Raw genomic sequence first — 25942 nt, 5'->3', positions numbered from 1 at the left:
CTACTGCTGAGCCACAACCCCAGACCCCCTCCCCGGACCCCGTCATTATTATTTTGTAGGCCTGTGTTAGTTAGCTTTCTGTCACTGTTAACAAGTACCTGAGAGAGCCAACTTATAAAGAGAAAAGGTTCATTGTGGCTTATAGTGTTGGAAGTTGCTGTCCATGGTTGTTGGCACTGTTGCTTTGGGCCTGTGTTGAGGCAGCGTCTTCTAACAGGAGTGTGTGGTAGAGCAAAGCCTCTTCCCTCATGCCCAGGAAGTAAAACTAAAGAGAAAGAAGAAGGGGTTGGGGTCCCAATATCCCCTTCATTCCTTCAAAAATACACCCCAGTGACCTCCCTCTAGGCCCCACCTCTTAGTTTCTACTATCAAGCTGAAGCTTAAGTCTTAAACACATGGGTCTCTGGGGAGCATTCCAGATCTAAACTAGAGCAAGGCCTGACCCTGCTTCTGAGCATAGAAGTTTAAAAGAATAAAAAGAAAAGCTATAAGCAAGAGTCAATGAATTTGGTTGCTCCTGCAACAGCCCCTCCTCTGAGAACCTACTGTGTGCAGAGTGTCTCAGTCCATGTAAGCTGCTATGACAAAAATACCACAAACCACGTGGTTTATACACAGCAGAAATTTATTTCTCACAGTCTGGAGGCTAGGAAGTCCAAGATCAAAGCACCAGCAAATTCCATGTCTGGCAAGAGTTCACTTTCAGGTTCATTGATGGCACCTTCTCACTGTGTCCTTGCCTGGAGGAAGAGGCAAACCACAGCCTCCCCTAAGCCGCTTTGATAAGGGCACTGAGTGCAAAGCCCTTATGACTTAATCACTGCCCAAGGGCCCCACCTCCTCATACTGTCACCTTGGGGGTTAGGATTCATTGTATGAACCTGGGGAGGGACACATCCATAGTCCACAGCACAAGATGTTGGGGAGGGGAGGTGTATGCTGAGGTCCAGCTCACAGAGGGAGGGGAGCCTGGTGCACCACCTGTGTAGATTACAGAGGATAAGTGCAGTGGGGGTGGGGGATGCTGCAGAAGCCGGGGGCCACACTCACACAAGTCTGAGGGGCCCTCCTGTAGGTTTCTAGGTGGGGGAAATGGCATCAGAACAGAGTCTAAGATGAGTTAATGAAGTCTAGAGGGGCTGGTGGGGCAAGAGGAGGAGGAGGGCGTCACAGGAAGGGCTGAGCAACTTGGCATTCTTGGGGACCTGCAAATGGTCCTCATGTCTGGCACCCAGGGAGGGGTTGGGGGCTTGGGGCAGGGCCAGGAAGCCCAGGACCTTGTGTGTGTGCCCAGAGCACATGGCACACAGTGGGTCTTAGCAAATACTGTTGCTGAACGAAAGGATAATACTAAGCCTAAGGATTTTAAGCCAGGGAGTCACGTGGTCAGGTTTTTCATTCAGAAAACTCACTCTGGGGTGGTGGAGAGAAGATGTCCAGAGGGGGCCAGCTGACATGACACAGTGACTCAGGGGAAGGTGGACAGGGAGGGTTCAGGGTCATGGTGATCAGGGTGCTGTCATCCCCAGGGTGTCAGGCCCAGGCAGGAGTAGCCATCATAGAGGAAGGATGAGGTGGGATCACCAGGGTAGGGCTAGACTGGCTAAGACACAGTACAGAGCTGTGGAAGAACAACCCAAGGGGTGGCAAGTCTGCTGGCTGAGGAAGCAAGGAAGAAAGTTCCAGGCCCTGTCCACAGGCACCCAGGCTGGGAAAGGCAGAGCAGCCCAGCTACCATCCGTTCTGCGGAGCAAAAGACCACGTCCAGCATCGTGCAGGCCGCCGAGGACAAAGCCGGTGCTAGACTCAGTGTTTGCTGATAAAAATGTCATGAGGCTCTCACTACGTGGTTCTGCCTCCCTGGAGGAGAGCCTCCTGAGCAGATGTGTCCTGGAGAAACCCCCTCTGAGGTCACACATTGGTTGACACTCAGTGAAGAGGCAGCAGGGAGAGGACAAAAACGGTGAGAATGGAGATGGACCTCCTGTCCACTGCAATTCCCCTGCAGGACGAATGCTGGGTATGAATTCAAAATCAAAACTCAGCCAGTGGTGCAACATCTCACTTCATCTCCAGCCTTCCAGCAGAGGACTCTTGCATCCTAACAGCTCCCTGGAGTCCCCCTGCCCTTCAGGAGGTCCTGGATTTCCTCCTTAATGATCCCCAGGACAGTTTGAAACCTGTTCCCAGGAGACAGCAGGGACTGAGAGGCACCGCCAGCCCCTCCTTCGTGCTTGCAATGAAGGCATCCTGCAAGAAGGAATTCCGTGCTCTTCCACACAACTAGAGACCAGCACCAGTCCTGTCCACAGGCAGGCACCTGTGGGAAAGAAGGCCCAGGTCCTTCAGCAGGTGGCCTGCAAATGAGAGTAGGAGGATGAGCCCGGCATAGGACCAGACAGGAGAGGAAGAGCTGCCCGACAGAGGGCGATGAGCTTGCCCTCCCTTCTCCCAGGCCCCTCTTCCCACCCTCCCAGGTCCCTGCCAGGTCCCTCCCAGGCCACTGACCCCTTTATGCTTCTGCTCTAGGAACCAAGGTTCCAAAGTCCCAAGATGAAGGTACAATTTAGGCCAGGGAGGATGGGGTGTGCCTTGCAGACACCCCGAGGTCTTAGGCCTCCATCAGAAACATCAGAGACGACCCACTTCCAGAGAGTAAGATCAGAAGGGGACAGACTGTTCCAGCCTACACTACAACCCCTTGTCCTTTCATTCAGTCACTCATTTAACACATTCTAAGCACCTACTGTGTACCTGGCATCAGACCAACCTCTGGGAATGAGCAAAACCGACAGGGTTCCTGCCCTCAGGAGGCTTCTAGCGGGCACCACTGCACCCAGCTTTGTGCCCTTCTTGGAGCCAGGCAGCAGGGGAGACCCAGTTGAATGGCTAGGACCTCTGCCCTCAGGAGCTCCCCGAAGGGGGACATGAGCTGGTGAGATGTGCTTTGCTCAGCATACACGATAGCCTCTACATCCTAAAAGGAAAGGGTTCCCTCGACCTCCCTCTCCCTCTCTTTTCTTCCAATACCCTTTGTACCTCTTTACTGCATTTTAAAACGATGTCTTGCTCTTTTCAGTTGCAATGGCAGTCCTTCTTGCTCCAGAAACTTCCACTCGTGACTGTAACTCTGAGGAAGGGAGACTGGGGCACTAGGGGCTGGGGCTGGGGCTGGATGGGAAGGTGGCACAGCTCCACCACTTCGATTGTGACCATGGGGCAACACTCTACTCAACCCAGCCTTCTTTTCTCCATGGGGACCATGACTCTTACCAGGTGTGCTGCACAGGGTTGTGAGGACCTCATAAGATACTAAGCAAAGCAATATAACAATGCCTGCCATTCGTTGAGTGCCTGCTGTATTTCAGCTCTGGTCAGAGGGCTTTACACCTGATATCTCAGAGAATTCTCCTCTGGACTTGGAAAGGCTGACCAAGGGCCCACATTTCCATGGGTTGAAAGTAGCCAGCTTCACATCTGAACCAGGTTCACTCCGAAGTCCGAAGCCCAAATACCACCAGCTGTCACCAAAAGCGCTTCACCGAATTGAATCGGGGCCGCAGGAGCCCACAATGAGGATTCCTCTCAGAATGCAGAGTCCTGCATGGAAAGTGCTCCAGGCCACAGTTCCAAGGCCCAGATGCCTCTTCCCTCACCCTGTTCTGGGTGGGGCCTCTCCTCCTCCCCCTGCAGCCCATTCCCTCTACCGAAGGCGGTGGGATGCCCAGGACAGCGCACTGTTGTTGGGAGATTCATTTACTCTAATAAAAGTTGAATCTCCTTGGCTCCATCTCCATCCACAAACCATCAATATTTCAGGACTATTGCTCAGCCCTGGGTGGCAGAAATGGCCTCCTCCGTGTCTGAACAGCGGCTTCCAGTTAAAAGTTCACCACAGAAAATTTGATGCCTAATAAATTGGAGCCTTCCCTGCTTTAAATCATTTTTAAACCACGATTGCCTCACAAAATATAATTATTACAAACTGGTCATTTGTAACAGAGAAATCTCATTAAAGCGATTCCATGCTGGAAAGGCAGGTGGGAGGGGTAGGCGAGGGGGCGGTGGTGGCGGGGGCAGGCGGGGGGCTGAAGGAGCGGGAGGTCTGGGGAAGGCTTGGAGAGGGCCGGGGGATGCTCTTAATTACAGATTGATTATTTCTGGTGATTGAGCATGGAATATAATCAACTCAACATTTCCAGGCTAGAGCAGAAGGGGTAGGAACAGGCAGGGTGACAAGGATTGAGGAAAATTCTAGACTCTTCTATTCTGAGCTAAGCAACTGATTCAGGGATGGGTCAGAGGGGCATGAACCAGGTGGCAGCAGACTCCCCCATCAGACTTCGGCAGGTCCCTGGCCCTGGGAGGTGTCGGTAGGGCTGAGGAGCTGCCTGCCTCATCCACACAGGAAGGAGGCTACTCTAGTGCCAGAAGGGCTGTGGGCAGCTATCAGGGAGACAGGAGGCTGGACTTGGGGTCAAAGGGCCTGGGGTTAATCCCAGCTCTGCTTCTCTGGAGCTGGTCCTGCAGGGAATTGATTCTCCTAAAGCACCCCAAGCCACATTCCCAGTGACTGAAATGGTCATCTTCCAGCCCCATAGGCCTGCGGGGAACCTCACCCTAGGGGAACCTTACCCTAGATGGTGGCCTATATGTACATTACTTTGCTTGGCTCAGAGAAGACTCTGGGAATCTGGCAAACTTGCATTTCCTGACAAAGATTGTGAGAGGTAGAAAGCTGCTGCGGGACCAAGTAGTGGATCCTATGGTGCATGCCTGTCAGCCCAGGGACTTGAGAGGCTGAGGCAAGAGGATCTCAAGTTTGAGGCCAGCCTAGGCAACTTATTCAGACCCTGTCTCAAAATAAAATAAAAAAGACTGGGGATGCAGATCAGTGGTAGAGCATCCTAGGTTCAATTCCCAGTACCCAATCAATCAATAAACAAACAAACAACAAGACACACTTCTCTTCCAGGGAAGGTCCTGGGGGTTTTCTTCTACCGAGGAGGAAGGAGGTTCTGGCCACAGAGAAGCACCTGTGCTGGCTGCCCGGCCGCTGCTGGGCTCTGGGTGTGATCACGTAATTAGTCAGCATCTTGGGTTTGCTTCTTTGTTGTTTTGTGGTGCTGGGGATTGAACCCAGGGCCTAGCAAGTGCTCTGGGTGGGTGCCTCTGCATGCTGTCCCATTTGGGGGTTTTCATCCTCTTCTGTCACCTATCCTGGGCGCTCTGGTAGGAGCTGGGGAAGCCACAGGCCCATCTCCTCCATGCATCTGGGAGGCTGCAGAAGAGGCCTGGCTGAGAAGATGGGGGGAGGTCCAGAGCCTCCTAGTTCTGGTCCTCAGCTCCGGGCCTATGGAGACCCATGCCTCACGCTCTCCCCTTCCTTCCTCCAGGCCTCTGCCTTCCAGCCTCGTTTCTGAGGTGACATTCAGCAAAGCCCAGAGTGCCTCCTGTCAGCCTTGGTCATGGGCTTGGATTAGCACTCTGAGAGCAGGACCAGAAAGTCCTAACTCCATACGGCCCTCAGGAACCCCAGGTGGAAGCAGCTCACTGGCTCCTGCATCGTGGTGGGAGCCTCAGTCCTCCTTGGAGGGTCCTTAGGAAAGGTGAAAGCCATTCCCAGGGGACAACGGCCTCATAGCTCCAGGAGGAGACCACTGACTGTCAACCCAGCTTTATGTGAGGCCAAAGAACAGGGACTGAGGGCATGTGGTCATTCATGGGAGCACAGGTGTACAGAGGGCTCCCGAGCATGCCCTCTATCCTGCAGAAGCTTCCTAAGGGCAGGGACACAGATGCTCCATTTTCCTCTGTCCCTGCCCTACCCCTGGCAAAACCTACACAGAGCAGACACAGATCTCCCCAGACACCCTCAAACCAGACTTCCACCATATACTGGGTTTGAGACCATCATTTCCAACTGCGTGGCCTTGAGTAGGTCACTTAACCATGATGGTAACAACTGTTCTGCTTACTTCAGGAGGACACAAGTTTGGCATGGTGGGATTAACAGGAGTTTGTCCATTGTGATCCTCAGTACTGACTAGCCCTGGTCCTGGTGGGGGAACTATAGGGTGCCAGAGAGTGCACCCTCCTTCTTAGAGCTCTGGCCTCTGATTTCTTTGGTCTTCCCTGTCCGACCCCTGGAGAAGGAGGAGGTGTCCAGGCCACGCCTGCCCCAGGGTCTCCACGTCCCACACTTTTCATATCCCTCTGGGATTGGCCAGCCAACACAGCCCCCTATAGTCTGGACAGTTTGCGGGTGGGAGCCACGGGTGGGTAGAAACCAGGAGCCCAGAGAAGTGACACCTGTGAGCATGTTGGAGTGGCCATGGATGCCTGGGTAGGCAGAGGCCTCCCCTGCTCTGAAATAGCTCTACAGCTCTGTGGGGGGTGGGGGGGACAGACCAGTCCACGCAGCCGGGAGTGGGAGCTGCCTGAGGGTTGCCAGGGAAACCATGGCTGCGGGAGCCCCCAGCCATTTGCCTCTTCACCATGGAGACAGTGAGCTGTGGGCAGCAAGGGTGGCGGAACAGGTGGCCCCCACCACGGGCTTCAGGAAACCACAGCGCAGCCTCGGCCCATCGCTGGGGGGGGGGGGAGCGGCCCTGGGATCAATTTTCCGATTACAAAACCATGTTCAAATGTCAATTCCTTCTCTCCTGCTTGTGAGCTGCCCCTGCCCATTTCGTCAATCCATCCCCCTCCTCTCTCCTGTTCCTGGCTAGCGTCTCATGCTAGCACAACTCCGGTCTTTGAAGAATGAAATTTGGCAGCAGTCGAGTGCCTAATATGACCTCATCCTGTCTGGTGTTTTCGGGAAAAATCAACTTCTGAAAGGGAGATAGGGGTGCTTAGGGTGAGAGGCCTGGAAACCCAGCCCCGGTGCCTGTGGGCGTGAGGCCCAGCGTGGGGATGTCCCGGATGTTGGGTGTGGGGCTCTTCTTCTTGCACCAACCCCAGCCCAGCTCATCACTGACTAAGGAAGACCTTCAGCTTGGCCAGCTGGCAGGTTCCCAAAACTCTTCAAACTTCTTGCACCAACACTTCCCTTCTAGTCCTCTTGAGGTGCAGAGAGGTGGCTGCTGCAAAGTGGGTCAGGGGACTCACAGGAGTGGACTACTTATCCACAGTGCCCAGGACAAATGGCTGCCTCTAGGAAGCAAACGTGCCTCCCAGGTCCCCAATCCAACCCTTTCGCACTGCCACCTACATCCCTGCTCTGGATGACCAGGCTCACGAGAGGGGAGAGGTTCTCAGCAGCTCCTCAAAAAACACCCCAGGCCTTCCTCAGTGGGAGAAAAAGCCCCTTTCCATCTTCTCATCCTGCCCCTCCCACTCATCTGCTCCCCAGGCTCCAGAAGTGTTGGGTTTTGTTTGTTAATGTTGATCAAGAGTCATTGGCAATTTCTCCGGATAAACAGAGGACTCGGAGATTTAGACCCATAAAACTCACCAATTTATAGGGAATGGTCCATGCCCTACCTACCTCCTCCTACACCACTGCCCTGCCCCTCCACTGGGCTCCTCACACAGGGACATGACCATGCCTCTTGACCCCTCCTACTCAGGTACCAGGTGGTGAGCTAAAATGACCTACCCACTTGTCTGTCCCACCCACCCTGGCCATCTGTCCATCCGCCCATCTGACCGACTCTCAGAAGTATCTCTTGCCCGTTTGATGTTCAAGCCCTTGGTTGTGACAATCATATCTGATCATTAATAATGCAATAATAGAATAGTGACTGGAGAGACACTTGGATAATCAGCTGGCACAGGCTCATTAGTGGCACAGAACAATCACAGCGATGTAATAACAGATCCCAGGAAATTTCAATTAAACCTGGAACTTTGTTAGGGTTTCATTTTATTTTCAGCAAGGAGAAGGACAGTGTAATTGCAATCAACTAAAGCCAATGCAAATCTCTTCCAAAAGAGACCCCTTCCCCTGGGTATGTGAGAGAATTAAGCCTCACTCTTCCTTAGCTCCTGCCCATCTTAATTCTGAGCTGCTTAATGAACTCCTTCTCTGCCCTAAAGAATGTTCCAACTGAGTCTCTGGCTTCACTTAACAACGGGATCATTCTGGCCTCTGGCTGTATGATAAGAATTTGCATTTAGTGAGAGCTCAACACGTGCCCAGCACTGTGCTTACTCCTTTATGGGGGTTTTATCATTTAAACCATGATATAGCTTATTGAGGTTCTGATTAATATTATCATCATTTGACCACTGAGTCTCAAAGAAGGTAAGAAACATGCTCTGGGTAACATATTTCTAACTATTAGTGGTGCTGCCAGAATGCAAAGCCAGACTCGCCTAAGTCCAAAGCCCGTGACGGCTTGTACACTCTCTGTTTCATCTCTCTTCTCTCCCTCCTCCTTTTCCTTTTCTCTTCCTCCTTTCCTCCTCCTCCTCCTCCTTTTTTTTTGTTTTTTCTCTCTCTCTCTGTCTGGATTAGGCATCAGGCGAGACTTGAAAATGCTCAAGGAGTGGGGCAACCCAAATACTACACAGCACAGGTCTCTCCTATCAGGTCCTTGGTCTCCAGCCTACAGTGAGCAGCTGGGGAAAGGTTTTCTTGGGTTTTTTTTTTTTCTTTTTTAAAATAGCTTCCCTGAATCGTGCCTCCAAATCAAACCACCTAATCAGAATCTCTGGGGATGGAGCCCAAGCATTACATTTCTTCAAGGCTCTTTAGGTTAATTGAAAACCCACTCTGTTGTCCATTTGGAGTGGTGGGTTGCCTGTAGGTTAAACTTACAGGCTTTGGGGCTGGCTCTGGCTTAAGATTTGTGCTATTCATGGCAAAGTATTAACCTATCTCAGTTCCAGTTTCCTCACCTGTTAACCAGGGACCCTATAAGGACCCTGTGAGATGATTGTTGCAAAGTGCTCCGCTGAGTGCTTGGAAAAATGAGCTCTCAGAAAAACTGCTTTAGTTATTTTTTGATTTTTAAGTAAAAATTCTAGTTTTGGGTTGGGACAGACCTGGACTCCAGTGCTAGATTTTGGACTTCACTCTGTATGTGGCCTTGAGTTTGACTTCTTTGAGCCTTGTGTTCTCATTGATAAAGAGGGTGCTAATAGTGGCCTCTCAGACAAAGATATAAAAACAAGGTCCCTGATGTTTTCCACTCCAACTACAGCCTGGGTCTCAGCCTGGAGGCCACATGCCCAGCCAGCACAGGGTCAGGTCCAGAGTGTCCCTGTTCCCACAGATTCTGTCTCACACCCAGCCCAGAGGAGCCCTTCCCAGGTGCTCTTTCTTTTTGATAATGAATTTCATCACCCTGAGCTCCACTGCACCAAAAGGACAGGACCCATCATCCACTGCTAGATCAAAGCTGGTCACCCAGGGTGGACAACATTGCCACTGACCATGACAAGGGCCATGTGCCATTTGGAGGGAGAGAAGGAAGCACCTCCCTGGGTGAGATCAGAGTGAAGGGCTGTGGAGAGAGGAAGGGATGGAGGTGGTGGGAGGAGAGAAGAGAGAACATATCCCCTCCCTTCTCCCTTTCTCCACCCTCATCCCTCCCAGCTCATCCACACCCTCACCAGGTCCCTGAAACTCTTCAAGGGGCGGCTGTGGCACAGAGACCAGAACTTCTTACAGAAACTATGTATTGGAATTCTGTTGCTGCCCTTGCCAGGTGAACTGCCCAGCAAGCCAGGACACCTTCATCACCACCCACCTGGGGACATGCAGAAGCCCATATCTTCAGGACATTAATGATGTAATTAACTCTGAGTTCAGGTCAGCATAGCCTGGAAGACCCTTTTTCGGTGATTAGAGAAGGGACAGATGATTCCTGCCCCCCAAAGAGTAATATTAGAGAAAATGAATGAGATTTGACACTGACCTCAGAAGGCACCCCACCCTGCCCCAGGCCCTGGAGGGAAGATGCCCCCTCCCAACTCTGCGCCTCCCTCACCTGGTATTCTGGGCAAGAAGTCGGCCGGTCCTCAGTCCACTCTGAAGTACCCCAAGCTCCATGCAAACGAGAGTCTGTTTGAAGCAAAAAAAAAAAAAAAAAAAAAATCCCTTAGCAATTACCTGGAGAAACAGGATGGAGAGTGCTTGGAACAGAGAGAGGAATTTATTTATTTGTTCTCTGTGCTTTGAGTTAGTTTTAAATTGTCCTCCTATAGATAAAGGCATCTCTCCAACCGCTTAGCCCCAGATCGCAGAAGCTAATCTGCATCCGGTGGATCAAAATAGCCTTCAAACCAGATGGAGACCCAGAGCACACTAGGAAACCAGAACCGGTTCTGAGTACTCAGAGTGGGGATTTAAGAGTCACGTGAAGCCTTCTTGGGATTTTCTGGGGCAAGGGTGGGAGGGTGGGGGGGTGGGGGACCAGGGATTTCCAGGACCAGGAAGATGCTGGAGGGAGGAGAGAAGCAGTTAAGGAAGGGAAGCGAGAGCTCTCTCGGACACTCTCGTATCATTTTCTTCCAAACTTGAGTGGGAGCAGTTTTTCAGGGGGTCAAGCTGTCAGTGTGTCTGCGGTACACAGCAGGAGAATGAGGGCTCTGTATGTTTCCCAGAGACAAATGAAGGAGATTGGGGAAGAGGCATAGGCTCTGCAGCCAGACCCGGTGATGTGCCACCAGCAGAATTTTGGATGACATGATTTGCTCTCTTGATCCGCTTCCTGGTCTGTAAATTGAGACTGTACTGTTTATCTCTTAGTCTTTGGGTTTGGGTGAGGATTGAATTAAAGAACGTCCAAGTCCAGGTCTGGCACTTTAGGCACTTTAGGAACTGTCAAATGTTAGTTCCCAGTCCCCACACCCATTCTCTGGAACCCATCTTTGGGAAGGGTTTTGGAGAGGATGGTAAACTTTTTGCCTGGTGTAGGAGGAGTGGTTCCATTTGGATCCCTGCACAGTCTTGACACAAACTTCAGTCTCCTCTCTGGACCTGCCTGTCCCTCCCTGGACACCAGGGTGATTTTCAGGTCAACAGATGGGCTGCTTGTTTCCAGAGGCAGATCCTGCAGAGGGCAGGGCATGTCGGTTTTGCTTACCTCTGTATGCCCATCGCCAAGCACGTGCCGGGCACGCAGCGGGCACTCAGCAAGCACCTGCCGATGGAGGGACTGAGTGAATGAGCCATTGCATCAGACCCTCCCTGTGACTGGAAGAGGACAGAGTGCAGGCATGAGTGCTGGCTGATGCCAAGGATGGAGCTTTGGAACAAGGGAAGTGACTATTATGTTGCCTACAAGAACTTTGCAAAATGTTCCCATCTGGCAGCTCCCCAGCCCCAGACCTGAGTCCCTGGCTTAGGTAACACTCAGAAAGAAGCACCAGCCAGGCTGCCCTGTCTTGGGCTGTTTCCTCTGCTTTCCTCTGATCCCCAGTATTCCAGGACCCCCATGGTGGGGGGCACCCAACACACATGGGGCACCCCAGGAGTAGGAGGATCTCCATTAGTACCTGCAGCCTCAGCTTGTTTCCAGAGACCCTTTTGCCCCTGGCCCTTAATAGCCCTTGGAGAGTTGACCCTTCAGTCCTCCCAATCCTCAAAATGAGGGAGGAGGAGCAGGGAGGAGCTCCAGGCCTTTGTGTCCCTCAGACATCCTCCCACTCAAGTGCTCACACTTCATGTGAGTTGGCGGCAAAGAGAGAATGAGCAGGAAGGGAGGGCAGGCAGCGCTCAGGAGAGAAAGTGTAGGCTGAGGGCTGAGGGGGCAAGAGGACAGCCACATCCCCCCTTGCCATTGCAAGGACTCTGCTGGCCTGAGGACATGAGGGCAACCCCATCCAGGTGCTCCCTGTCTGACCCCAACTGACCCATCAGGCAAAGGGAAGGAGAGTTGGAAAAACGAGCAGCCCTGACTGCTGGCCTCATCTTGACTTTGTGCTTCAGAATCTAAATTGTCTAAAATTTCTCCAGTGAGTCACCTCGAAAATCAAGAACCAGAAGTTAGGGGAAATGCTTTAGTTGAAATACTCTGCCTCTAGCAAACTTGATCTCTGAATTGGGAATAACAGGAATGATTCTGGTGCTGCAGGACCTGGGTCCAGCCTGGGGGTGTCTGTTTGGGCCTGCTCTCCCACGGAGCAGGAGCTCCTTGTGGGCTGGAGTCGAGTCATTAGCAGTTCTGACCTCATGTGCCCAGCACAAGGCCTGAGAGGTGTTTGGTGTTGGGACAATGGCAGGAAGTGCAGGTGGGAGCAGGTGCTAGATCCCTGGACAGGGTTCCTGCTGGTCCTGGGGATCCTGGAGCCCAGTTCCCACCCTTCTGGTCAGAGCAGAGGAAGGGACTCCAAGACATCCCACCTGAGCCTTACCCTTCTCACCCACCCTGCCCCACCCAGGGCCCCCTCTGCAACACAGCCCAACACTCCTCACGGCAGGCTACCCTCCAGGTCCTGGCCTGGCGTCCTGCTCACATGTTTTTCCTCCAGCTGTCCCCTGGGACAGTCAGGACTTAATGAACTGCTGAGTTGCCGAGGTAGCCTTTGATCCCAGCAGTTCAGTAGAAGAAATCAATACAATTAATGGAGAAAAATCTAGGTTGCGATGTGGAGATTGGGGTGGGCCTTGTGGCCACGTGCCTGCCTGCCCACCTGCTGGAATCGGAAGAGAAGGCACAGAAGGAATCTGGGCCTGTCTCCCAGGACAGAGCCCTGCCTCTAGGTAGTCAGAACCCTAGGACACTTCCAGACCTGGGCTGGGCAAGGGTCAGAGATGAGAGAGGAGTCTGAATAGGCAGGAAATGCTAGGAAGGAGGGCAGCTGGCTTGGTTGAAGGGAAGCTGGGGAGGGAGAGGGCACAGAGAGGAGAAGATGGGGAGAGGCTGGCGCGGAGCAGAAGAATTAGTGAGCTGCAGCTTGGCAGTTGGCAGTTGGTCCAATGATCCTTGGAAGCCAGCTTAAAGCCCGTGGAGCTTGAGGTAGATGGTGTGGCAGTAAAGGGCACCACGGGGTCCACTGGGATGGAAATAAGTAAGCAGCGCAGCCCGAGGCCCTGAAAGAAGAGAGCCATGACAGTATGCACCCCACACGGTCCGTCTCGCCCGCCCCATGCCAGCCCCAGGTTTGCCATGCCCCCTGCCCCTCGGCAGGCCCCAGGACGGGCCCTGCTATGATCTGTGGGCATCCTCCATCCTTGGTCACAGTCCCAGCCAGGAACACCTAGGTGGAGCCCCACCCAGCACACTCCGCAGGCTAGCGGGGCCAGCTCTCACACCTGGAGAGGTGAGGGAGAGCTCCGTGAGGCACTCCCTGTCACAGCCACCTGAACAAGGAGTCTGAGTACACAGATGATCCGCGTCCTCCATTGTCTTCCCCCACCTCACCCCAGCTGGGCCCCTGCCAACAGGGGGAGGGGGAGGGGCAGGGCAGGTGTTCTGGGGCCTGGAGCCAGAAGACTCTTCTCAGAGGGGCCAGGACGGGGATCTGACGTCAGGGAAAGGTGCCAGCCCAGGGGGTGCGTGCCAGTGGGACTTGGTGGAGGCAAGTCCCAGCAAGGCCACTTGCTCAAGCACCTGAAACCAGCAGCCTTGTTTCGTCCCCAGCTCTGAACCCGGCTGGAGCTCCCTTGGGACTTCCCGCCAAGTCACCCCTGCCCCGGCTAGGGATTGAGATGGGCTCTGTGATGCTTCCCAGGAACTGTGACTCTCATAAGAATAGGACAGACCCTGGGGACTGGGGACTGCAGTAAGTCTAGAAGAGGTGGCAGAGCTACCATGGCTTTGGCCAAGGCTGCCCAAGTCACACTTTCAAGAGTTGTGATTCACCAAGGCCAGAGTGAGAACTGGCCTCCAACCAGGAGACTCAGTCAGCTACTCAGAGCCTAAACCTAGGGCAAGTCATGGAATCTCTCCAAGCCTCAGTTTCCTCATCTGGAAAATGGGCATGCTATATCCACTTCCCAGGTTCATTGTGAGTATGAATGAAAGCCCAGTCTGGAGTGTGTAGCAAGGTATCCAGGCACCCTCCTCTGTTCTCTTTTCCTCTTTCCTCCTTCCCTCTCCCTTTCTGGATTTCATTTTCCTGAATTGAAAAAAGAAAGATAAACAGAAGTGGTGTCTATTGTGTCTACTCACCCCCCATTTCCAACTCTTAATTCACTTCAATAATCTCTAGTGGCCCAATGGAGCAATCAAACACATTCTGCATAACACCCCTTCACCACACACACACACACACACACACACACACACACACACACGCTCCAGGCACACGGACTCTGCATCAAAAAATAGAATTTCAGCCCTGGGTGACACTTGCCCTTTGAATTTAGCATTCATAGGTTTTTCAGGAACAGTTCTGACTTACACCTGTTTGTCATCCAAACAGTGACATTTTTAGAATGAAAGTGTTGCCAGGACAACAGGTATAAACCAGGAATGTCCTGGGAACCCTATGAATACTCATCAGGACCTGTTCTATTAAGTGAAGAAACTTCTGCCCAGAACCCTGCCTGGGATGCACACCATCATTCTTAGGAGAGCCCTGCGCCCCAGACCAGGCTCTCTGCCCCTTCCCTGGCCTGTCAACACACAATGCTCGCTTCTTTCTTCACCATCAATTGCTGCCCTAGTGTCACCTATTTGCTTCTCTGTGTCTCATACTCACCGTGAGCAACTTAGGCATGCCAACTCTGCCTGGCATGTAGTAGATGCTCAATAAATGTGTATGGAAAGAAACACCCACCTAGAAGAGAAAGCTAGGCAGAGAGTAGGGGTTAACATAGCTCCTGGAGGGAGCTGGAAGAAATCAGCTTAACAGTAAAGAAGAGAGCTGTTGTTTCCAACCAGGCAAGTCGGAGCATCTTTGGCCCCCTCCCCTCCACCCTCCATGTGCACAACTCTGCGAATGGCACCTGGTGGTTGGCCAGAGCTGACATCTTCATGCCTGCAGGTGACGAGTCAAGAGGACCCTGAGTGCTTTGTTGAAATGCTTTCAGAGTTAGAGACTGTACCCAAAAGAGTGAAGGCAATTCAGAACCACCTCCTGGGAGGGTTCCCCATTTCCCCTCCCTGGCTGCCCCCCTCCACCCCAACACTGGCATCCAGAGTGGGTCCCCTGTATACTCTAGCCAGCTGCCTGGGTGCTGTCACTTGTCAGTTGACAATGGAGAAGGATATTTCTCTATTTTCTAGCTCAGATGAGCTTTCGAAGACGCTATCTAGCTGTGATATAAATCCATTGAGAAAGCCCTGGAGGGAGCCCCTGCAAAGCCCTAAATTGGACACTAAAAACAGATAAAAGCCGATGGTTTAAAGGCTTTATGTGAGCTCCATTTGGGGGAAGGAATGAAAACAGGGATTTAGTTTGTCCTCTCCTACCACATACTTGGGGCAGCTGTGGCCTGAGGTCTTAAATACTTTGCGTCCCAATTGCATGGATCTGAGGAGTAAGGAGCCAGTGAGAGACGCAGGCACTCCATCTACACAACAAGCCCTACTCCCCAGTCCCCCTTACCCCTCACCCCACAGCCCTGCTCTGACACCAAGTGCAGGGTCAGGACTAAATGACCGAACGGATGGATCCCAGCCCTGCGCAGCCCCCAGCTGCCCCAGGGAGCACCCAGTGTTTCTGCAGCTCCAGGCCCTGGTCTCCTCGGACCCAGGTAGTGGGTGGCAGGCTAAGCAGAAAGACATTGCTTCCCACCTGGCTTCCACCCCTCTTGCCTCTCTGCCTCTCTTGGTCACTACCCTGTAGCCAAAGAAAATTTGGAATTTGGGAGAATAGAAAGGCCAGAATGAAAATTCCAGAAGGTTTTAGCCCAACACGCAGCACACAGGGATGTCTGGAGTGACGAAGGACACAGGACAATCTCGTAGCCTCTCTTTGAGGTGAATAATGAAAGCGAGGCTATTCCAATCAAGAGGATAGGCCGTCACTTTCTCCAAATAGAGCCTCAGTGGCTGGAGGGGTAATGCCACTCCTGTTCAACTCAATGGTTCTCAATCTACACCCTAGAATTTCCCAGGCAGATTTTTTTAATCCCAATGCTCAGGCCATGCCCCAGGCTAATCACTCAGAATTTTAGGGCTGAGACCCAGGCAGCAACATTCAAATTGGTTCCACCATTTTCCAGGTGATTTCACTGTGCATTTAATGTTAGACCACTCTTCTAATCCACTAGGCCTGCTAATGAACACCAGAGGGTAGGATCAAGGGCTCCCATCTCTGTCAAATCCCTTCCCACTCCTGCCTTAACTCCCACCCTTTGATTTAGACCTTTAGTGAAGAGATGTCCATCGATGAAGGTCAAGTTAAGAATCTACCCTTCCCTTCCTACTAGGCAGGGTGAGCCTGACGCAGGTCTAATCTACATCAAGATTTGCATGGTATGGAAGCAGTTTGAGGTCATGTCAGATCTGGGCGGGAGGCTGGGAGTCATATAAGCCAACCTCCCTCCTATCTTACAGGTGGGGACACAAAAGAGACTGAAAGTGAGATGTCACCCTCACTGAGATGGTCAGTGAGCACTTATCTGAGTCCTGGATTCTGTCCTTTATGCAATAGTGTCTAGCTTGAGGGTTCCAGATCCTTGGGAATTCTAGCTCTTCCATCAAATGCTGAAGGCCTAGAACAGCAAAACCTTCTGATTTCTGAAAACCCCTCTATGAATGCGTTTCCGAGGGAGAAGAGGAAGAGTCATAGCACCATGTTGATCAATGCTATCTAGAACCTTGGTTTTGCCATTTAGAAGCTCTGTGACCTTGAAGTCCATCTTAACCTTTCTGAGTTTCTGTTCTACTTATTTATAAGCTAGGAAAGTATTAATTATCACACAAGGTTGATAAGTAATACTTTGATGAGATTGAGCCTGTCAAGTACTAGGGCCACACCAACAGCTTAGCAAAAGCTACTCATCCCTTCCTTCCCATGTCCTTGTCCTCTCCTAGAATCAAGGAAAAGCTTACTTCTTCCTCTGCAGTGTAGAAATTGTGTCCCCAAAACAACATGGAATCTTGGGGACCTCCCCAAGATAATCTCCTGGGTTACAATAGGAAGCGTGGGTTGAGATCCTTCAAGGTTCATAGCATTGCTCTCAGGAAGTCACACCTCTCAGCAGAAGGTTCTGAGTTCCTGGCTGGCCCTGACCACTTGAGATATGGCATGTTCGTGTCCCTTGTCCTAACTGGCCTGGAATTAAAGGGAAATAGTACGTGATTTTTTCAACAAGTCACACCTGATGGCCTACTCCATACTGGGGATAAAGGAGGGACGAGCCACACATGGTCCCTGCTCTCCCAGAGATTCCAGGTGAAGACAAACGTTTGACAAATGACTTCAGTTCATTGATGATTTCATCTGATTTTGTGTCCCCACAGTATTCACATATTAAAATCCTGACCCTCAAGTGATAACATTAGGAGGTGGGAGTTTTAGGAGCCCTCATGAATGGAATTAGTACCCTATAAAAGAGGCCCTATTATGGTTAGAATGTGAGGTGTCCCACACAAGCTCACGTGTGAGACCATGCAAGAAGGTTTGGAGGAGAAATGATTTGGGTTATAGCCCTAACCTGATCAGTGGATTGATCCCTGAAGGATTAACTGAGTGGTAACTGGAGGCAGGTGGGCTGTGGCTGGAAGGAGTAGAGAATGGGAGGCGTGGTTATGGGGTATATATTTTGTTATCTGGAGAGTGGAAATTCTCTCTCTGCTTCCTGATCATCCTGTGAGCTGCTTCCCTACGCCACATGATGTTCAGCCTCACCCGAGCACCAAGGAATGGAGCCCATGGACTGAGACCTCTAAAACTGTGAGTCCCTAAATAAATTTTTCCTCCTCTACAGTTGTTCTGGTCAGGTCTTTTAGTCACAGCAGCAAAAAGCTGACTAAAACAGGCCCCAAGGTTTGCCTTCCCGCTTTCCATCGTGTGAGGACACTGTGGGAAGACGGCTGTATGGATCAGGAAGCAGGCCCCAGCAGACACTGAATTTGCCCGCCCCTTGCTCTTGGATTTACGTCTCTAGAACTGTGAGAAGTACATTTCCATGATTTATAAGCTCCCCAGTCGGTGGTATCTTGGCATAGCAGTCCCAATGGACAAAATAAAAAATGGTACCTAGAAGTGCGGGTGCTACTGTAATGAACACCTAAAAACTGGGGAAGTGGCTTTGGAAGTGGGTAATGGGTAGAGGCTGGAAAGGTTTTGAGGTGCATGCTAGCAAAAGCCTACTCTGCCATGGACCTGTTCTTAAAAAGGCAGGAGAAAGGAAGGCTCAGAAGAAGAGAAGAACCATAAAGAAAATTTCAGTTTTCTTAAAGAATATGTAAGTGTTCATGAATAGAATGTTCAAAGAAATATGGAGGGTAAAGGCCATTCTTATAAGGTCTTAGAAATAAGGGATATATTATCAGAAATTAGAAGAAGGGCAATTTTTATTACAGAGTGGCCAAAAACCTTGGCTGAATTTCGTTCATGTTCTAGTGTTTTCTGGAAATGCTATTTGGCTGAAGAAATTTCTAAGCAAAAGATCGAAGGCACGACTTGGCTTCTCTTCAATGCTTGCAGTAAAATGTTTGAAGAGAGAAATGATTTAAAGATAGAATTTTTAATAAACAGGGAAGTAGGATTTAAAGATTTAGAAAATCCTTAGCCTATTCATGTTGTAAAACTTGAGAACGTGTGTTAGAGAGAAAACACCAAAGTTTGGTCAAAAGGCCAAGTGACCATTTGATAAGGAGATTAGGCATGTATTATCCAGGTGTTATTCATCAAGATAATAGAAAATGACCCTGAAGACATGTTGGAGATTATTGGAAGTGCCACTTCTATCTCAGATCCAGAGTGCCAGGCCTGGGAACAGAATGACTTCAAAGAAAAAGCTATAGACACTTGTGGGGCCTGGGGTTTGCTGCCTAGAACCACCTCAAGGCTCTGCTCCCACATTCTGGCACAGCCGGCCTCAGCTACCCCAGGTTTGGCTCCAGCAGTTCCAGGAGTGGTGTGGCCTTGATAGTTGCCCCCAGGAGGGCACAAACAGTAAACTGTGGTGTCATCCATGCAGTGCCACCTCTGCCAGTGCACAGAGCACATAAGTCATGTGGCTACCTGCACCTAGAGAGTTCTCGCCAAAGCAAAGCCTAGCGGAGCTGTGGGCAGAGCCCCAGCAGGCCATGCCAGGCTGGGAGAGCTCCTGGCACCAGACTCCACCCCAGGAGAGCTACAGAGCAAAGCTCTGCCCCAGTAAAGTCATGAGGTTAGGACTACCCAGAACCTTGGGGGCCCAGGCCCTGGCCTAGTATGTCTAGAAGATGAACATCAACTCAAAGTAAAATCAGGTCTTAAGATTTAATGTTTGCTCTGCTAAGCTTCAAACTTACTTGGGGCCTATAACTCCTTTCTTCTTCCCTATTCTTCCTTTTGGAATAGGAATATCTGTTCCACTATTGAATTTTGGAAGCACATCATGTTTGATTTCACAGGTTCACAGCTGGAGAGCAACTTGCTTCAGGATGAATCCTACCTTGCATCTCATCCATATCTGATTTAGATGATATTTACATGAGACCCTGGATTTCAGACTTTAGAGTTGAAATGAGAATAAGGTAAGACTTTGGGGGTTAATGAGATGGAATGGATATATTTGCATGTGAGAAGGACAAGAATTTGGGGTAGGAGGAGCCAGGAATAGAATGCTAAGGTCAGAATGTTTGCCTCAATTCCAAATTTGCATGGATGAAATCCTAACCCACAAGGCCATGGTGTTAGAAGGTGGGGTGTTTGGTCAGGTGATTAGGTCCTCAGGATAAAGTGGGGTGAATGTTGCGATGGGGGAGAGAGAAGGAGCTTAAGCAGTAAATAAGGAGACTTGCCCAGACTTGGAGGAGGTCAGAGGAACTTCCTGGAGAAGATGACTACTAACTGGAGAACTGAAGAACAGGTAGGACTCATCTATGAGAATTCCAGGGGACAGAATGGTGTTCTTGGCAAAGGGAAGAACACAGGTGGTAGAGACTACAGTGAAAGAGAACGTTGTGTTTTCAAAGATCTGGCAAATTGAGAAGATCTGGCAAAATGAGAATTGTTGAGAGATGAGACTGGAGTTGCAAGAGTCAGATCATGACTCTTCTGGTCCCGTAGTTCTCAAATTGGAGTGTGAATCAGAATCACCAAGAAGGCATGTTAAATATGGATGGCTGGACCCCACTCCAGAATATCTGATTTTCTAGCTGTGAGAAATAGAATGTTAGGTGGTCCATTTCCTTAGCCTTAATTGGGACATAAGATCCAATTGTAGCCATTTTAACTATAACACTTCCCTTTGCCCACCCCAGTTTTAAAATTAGCCAATCTTGTAGATGATAACCCTGAGCTCCTCCTGTCAGGGCAAGGAACATCGCAGCCTTAGGGATAAAACTGCTCAGGTGCACTTGCTAGCCAGAGGGGAATATGCCCTCTAGCAGAAGTGAAGCTTGCCTTGCCTACACAATTCCAAGCATGTGTCTGAATTCTCACTGCAGATTTCTAACAGCTCTGGTGTGCAGCCTAAGAATTTGCATTTCCTAAACAGCTTCCAGGTGATACTGATCAGTAGTCCCCAGTACCACTTCGTTCTAGGCTGTGTTAAGTAGTGAAGACCTTAGTCTAAAAGAAAGAAGAGTGAAAACATTTTCAGCTCAGGGGGAGACGTATGCTTTTCAGAGATCTTGCCTGGTTGCAGTATAAAGAAAAAAAAAAATGCTGTGGAATGAGTGGGTGCCTGCTGGGAGCTGCTGGGACCCCAATGTGTCTGTGGCTCCCCACTGAAATCACAAGTAGATCTCAGTTGAGAAGACTTTCTGCTCTACTTCAAGATAGAGTCCTCTCTTGGGAGAAATTTTTCCATAGGCCTCTTGTGTTTCTGCATATTGTGCTATTAATTGACTGTTTGGAACAAACTTTTCAAGGATATTTGTATAGCAATCAGCCTTGGGAAATAGAGATTGCGTCTCTTCAAAGCAAAGAGAAATTTAGTTTAGTGTCCAATATAAAAAGACAATGTTTCCTTCTAGGGCAAAATGTAAGCCAGCTTTCTTGCCTATATAAATGCTTCAGGCTTCCAGAGCTCAGAATTATTCTTCAGTAGCATAACACACTGGATTTGCAGGTGTCAGCTGACCATCTCCAGTCACCCTGTAGGAATTGGGGTTTCAGAAATCATGCTAGTGCTGACCCTCTGGCTACTGCTATTGCTGAATGTAATGAAGTCCTTTGTCTCTGACCCAAGAGTCTCATGTCTTCCACCAGCATCCATGAAACTATGGGAGGCTAACTTGTCAGCTTGCAATTGGATAAAATATGAGACTCTCCACATCCTCCTATCGCGATGGACAAAAGTGCAACATCTGCAAGGGAGAGATAAAGAATGTCCACGTGTTTCTGCCCTTTTCAATGTTTTATTACTCAAATCACTTAATACAATTTCATTCTATATGTTCTTAATCAAGGAATGACAATCCTGAATGCTAGGGGCATTGCAATAGACATAATCAATTCAAAGCAAACAATTCTAAGTTAACTCTAAGCACTGCAAACACACTTAATCAAGACAGACCTATTATAGACATTCCCTCTGCATACTTAGCTTAAGTGCTAGATTTAAAGTCTTAAGTCTTAGGTCTCAAGTCCATCAGATGCATACTCACTCAGACCTCAGCAGCCAGGTCAGGAACCGATAGAGGCTTCTCCTGAGGTGGAGTTGACGGCTGGCTGAGGAGAAGGTCATAAGGACTTTCCCCACCAGAGTCAAGAGGCTGCTGTCGAGTTTGAGAGTGGTGAGGACAACGCAGAGGATCAGGCAGATGAGAAGAGTTGTGATGTCAGTCCAGGTCCTCATCAGGCTCTAGGCTGATGTGCATCAGTGTCGGCTGGCTGAATGTCCTTTTGCTCTATTATTTTTTTTTTTAAAGATAGAGTGAGAAAGGGAAGGAGAGAGAGAGAGAGAATTTTTAATATTTATTTTTTAGTTTTCGGCGGACACAACATCTTTGTTTGTATGTGGTGCTGAGGATCGAACCCGGGCCGCACGCATGCCAGGCGAGCGCGCTACCGCTTGAGCCACATCCCCAGCCCTTGCTCTATTATTTATACTAAATTTGGGGGCTTCTCCCACCCTTTTGGTTCCTGTCAGCTGTTAACAGCTTTCCTAGTGACATCCTGCCTCCTAGAGTCAGGACATATGGTCTGGTGTTTTCCACCCTGATATCACACTTCTGACTCTTTATCAGGGTTACAACAAATGACAGGTGACTTCACCCTGACTCTTACAAGGATTGTGGAAAGTGACTTGCTTTTATCAGGCTATGCCTGTTAGACATATTGGAGGGCTCTGTGGCTTGCCTAGTGAGACTGCAGGTTTATTTTAAGATGAAGTTTTAAAACGGAGTTGCTTAGGCTAAGGCCTGAGGCCATCCTGCCCCCTCCCCATCCTACTGCCCCACTCTGCCTCCTTCAGTGGCCTCTCTGGCCGACCTTCCTCTACACACAAAGCACATCAGCCCAGCAGATACGCTGAAATAGTTGTCACAGCCTCCTCCAAGGAGCATTGCAGCAGTATTATCTGCATCCAGGCTCCATGTTTCCCTGCAAGTGGGCTTTCTCTTAGCCTCCCATCCCCAGGAATCCAGTGTCAGAGGGCAATAGCACAGTTTTCTTGACCCACCTTGACCTTGGGTTTTCAAAAATCAATGGGTGCTTTGGCATCCATCGTGGTATTTTATCTTCCAAACCATGCTACAGGGGACTAGCAAAGCTTCATCTCACAGGAAGGGAAACTGAGGTAGGCAGACAGCGAGACTCATTAGCGGGGCAGGACCAACTTCAGACTCTGTGCTCTTTTCACAATGCCATGGTGTTGCTCGTTTTCATGTTTTAATGTCAACCTGAGCCGAGCATGATTAGGTAGGTAAGGCTTGATAGAAGAAAGGGAAAAACCCTATAAAGCAAAAGAGGAATGGTTGGAAATTACATTAGCATTTATGATGGAGAGCTGCCTGTGTGTGCATTTCAACATTTCCAGGCACAGTTCTCACCCAGTGCAGGGAACAGAGCCGTGAATCATAGTGCACCCTTAAGTAGGGGTGAGGCTTGGGACTGGAGGATGTTCCCTTTTAATAGTCCAGTGGAAAGGAGCGAGCCTCCCAGGTGGTGATGGTGGAGGGGAGGCTGCAGGCTCACTCCAGGTAGCCCGCTGTTTTTGAATTGTAGATTGCCAGGTTTGATTGGAAAGTCAGAAGTCTAGCCAGGCCCCCTGCAGACCTATTTATGTGCAACTGGTCTCCTCTCTGAGAGGAAATAAACATCAGAGACTGACTACCCAACCTGCCTGACACAGCCCTTCCTGTAGCCAAAGCAGCTGCCACGATGGAGCTGAAGCTGAATATTGGGGGGTTGCTGGGACCCTAAACATCTCCCTGTGTGCTATCTGAATTTCCTTTCCCACCGCCACATGAAACTTTTAGCATCTGCCTCCTCCCCAGCAGCTCCTGTTAAGCCCCATCCCTTCTTTCTCCTCTACCACTTCCGTTTCATCTCTAAATGATCTAATATTAATGTTCTCGTCATTACAGTGTTCAGAGGAAAAGAACGAATTTCGTCCGCAGAGAGAGGGAGTTGAGAAATTAATATAATATTTGTTCAGGATTGATTTCAAGCCGTAATCCTTGCTGCCAGAGAGACCCATCTGTTTAAAACTATCAGACACTAATTACCTAGCTCGTGAACACAATAGCAGGATTGAGGAGTGATGTCCTGATACTCCCCCACACACTTGCAATTTAGCATTGTTATTTATTAGAGGGAAAAAAATCTCTCCGGGAAGACGGATCTCCCATCCTCTTGACTGGCAGAGGCTCCCAGAGGGCTGAGCCCAGCATGAACAGGCCCGGAATTTCTTGATCAAAGAATCCCAGGAACTGCATTCATCTGGCTATAAAGGTCAAATCCATTCCAAATTCATCCCCTCTCCCCTTTCTGACTCAGTCCAGACTCTCCACCAAAGCTCCTTTTTGGTAAGACTTAATAAAAAGACTCTGGGTAAACCACGGTTCAAAGTGCTGATTCATCCTCGCATCTTCCCTCTCCTTCATCCTCCTGAGGAATCAGACGCCGCGGCCTGCAAGGTCTATTTCCACCACCGCCCTCCTTTCCTTTAAAGGCTAGCACATTATGGACGTCCACCTCTGGTCTCTCTCCCCTTTTAATCAGTATCTGCTTGCAGCTATCATGATCCTTGTCACCAATAGAGATGGAGGAGGAGGGAGAGGAGGAGGAAGGGGAAGAGGAAGGTGGAGGGAGGAGAGGAGGAGGAGGCCGAGGGGAGGAGGATGGGGAGGAGGAGGCAGCTTTGGCATAGCTGATTTACTTGTTCACCTGTTCAGAAATCTTCAATGGCTCCCCTTGGTCACCAACTAATTGGATATTTAACACCCTCCAAGTTCTAGCCCCGAGGCCTTTCCAGCTGTCCTTGTGACTAGTCTCTTCATTCTGTGAACGAATAATCTGGATCAAATGAACGGCTCTAGTCTCCACATCCCACATTTGTGGCAGAATGTCTGGCTGTCCTTCCTAGCATTAAGTTCACTCTTACTGCACAAAGGGTTGGAACCCCTCCCGCCCTACAGGATCTCCCCCTCTCCCCAAGCACAGGGCCATGCTTCAGGGCAGCTGTCATTTGCCTAATAAGTTCACATTGGTCCGAGGAGTCTTGAAAACTCATTACAATTGGTGAGCTGTATGGGACCCCTGAATGAGGGGATGCTCATTAACCAAAAGACATGGTTCCTTCTTTTATGAAGAAGAACATGTGCAGCTGGGAAGACAGACCGTAAGTGAAGGATAATTTTGCATTTATGACAGTACCAACTACTACTGCCAAGGGGCTCAGGGTGCTCCTAGGAGGCACACCTAGCCTGGGGTTGGGGACTATCTCTATGAAGAAGCAATGTTTAAGGTTAAGATTATCTAGACAAGGAGAGCAGAACAACATTTTCATTTTTATATTTTATCTGGAAGAAAAAGCATTATTAAGGAGCCTTAGAGACCATACACAGGTTCTGGAAATCTCCCCTTGGTAGAGTTAGAGTTTAAAGAAGGGAAAAAAAATTAAAGCAAAGAGTGGGAATGGGGACAGAGCCACATGACTGGAAACCAGTAAATGAGTTAGGCAGCTGCTATGGTTCGAAGGTCCCCAAGACCCAGGTGTTAGAGGCCTAGTCCTCCACACAGTGTGGGTAGATGGATCTTTAAGGAGTGAGACCTAGTGAGAGGTTCTTAGGTCAATTGGGGTTGTGCCCTCAAAAGGGATTATGGGACTCCAGTCTCTCTGGCTTCTTGTATCAAAATGTAATCTCCTGTTCCCACTATTGCAATCTCTCATGATGTGACACAGCCAAGAGAGCCCTCTGAGCAGATGCCAGCACCATAACCTCTAAAATTGTGAGCCACATAACCCTCTTTTCTTCACAAGTAGTCTGCTTTGGGTATTTAATTCTAGCAACAAAAAGCTGACAAATTCAGAAATATTATAAGAGTTTATATTTGAGGTGATGATAATCTAGGCTGGAGAGAAGAGATTGGATAAGAGATATTGAGGAAAGAGAATGGCTAGAACTTAATTTCCAATGGGCTGTGGGTTGAAGAAGAGAGAAATTCAATGACTCAGTTTTCTAGGCTCTGGATAAATGGTAGGGTCATAACCAGCAAAGGATGTTTTAGGAGCAAGAATAAATGGGAGGTAGGTCAGAAAAGGAGTTGCATCTTGATTGCACTAAGTCTGACCTACTGGCAAGATATTAGAGGGAATATCCCAGCCCTGTCATGGGACCTGTCATGGTGTTCTTTATAACTGCTCCATCAAGGTACAATTGACATAAGAGCAACTGCATATATTTAAGAGGTAGTTTGACAAGTTCGTGTGTGTGTGTGTGTGTGTGTGTGAGTGTGTGTGTGTGTGAGAGAGAGAGAGAGAGAG

General features: G+C 49.8%; 1 long non-coding RNA gene across 2 annotated transcripts; it reads right to left on the bottom strand.

Moving 5' to 3' along the window:
- Positions 1-624: 624 nt before the first annotated feature.
- Positions 625-21974, bottom strand: LOC125613946. 2 transcript variants are annotated; one of them, XR_007344557.1, is made up of 3 exons: positions 21618-21974; positions 9942-10015; positions 625-2357 (listed from the first exon to the last, which is right to left on the bottom strand). It is a non-coding gene; the product is annotated as an uncharacterized LOC125613946 (long non-coding RNA). The 2 variants fall into 2 exon arrangements; XR_007344556.1 differs by lacking the exon at positions 625-2357 and adding an exon at positions 4886-5281.
- Positions 21975-25942: the final 3968 nt, after the last annotated feature.

Source organism: Marmota marmota, unplaced genomic scaffold (assembly GCF_001458135.2).
Source record: "Marmota marmota marmota unplaced genomic scaffold, marMar, whole genome shotgun sequence".
Taxonomy (NCBI): domain Eukaryota; kingdom Metazoa; phylum Chordata; class Mammalia; order Rodentia; family Sciuridae; genus Marmota; species Marmota marmota.
This window is presented reverse-complemented; position numbering and strand designations above follow the sequence as displayed.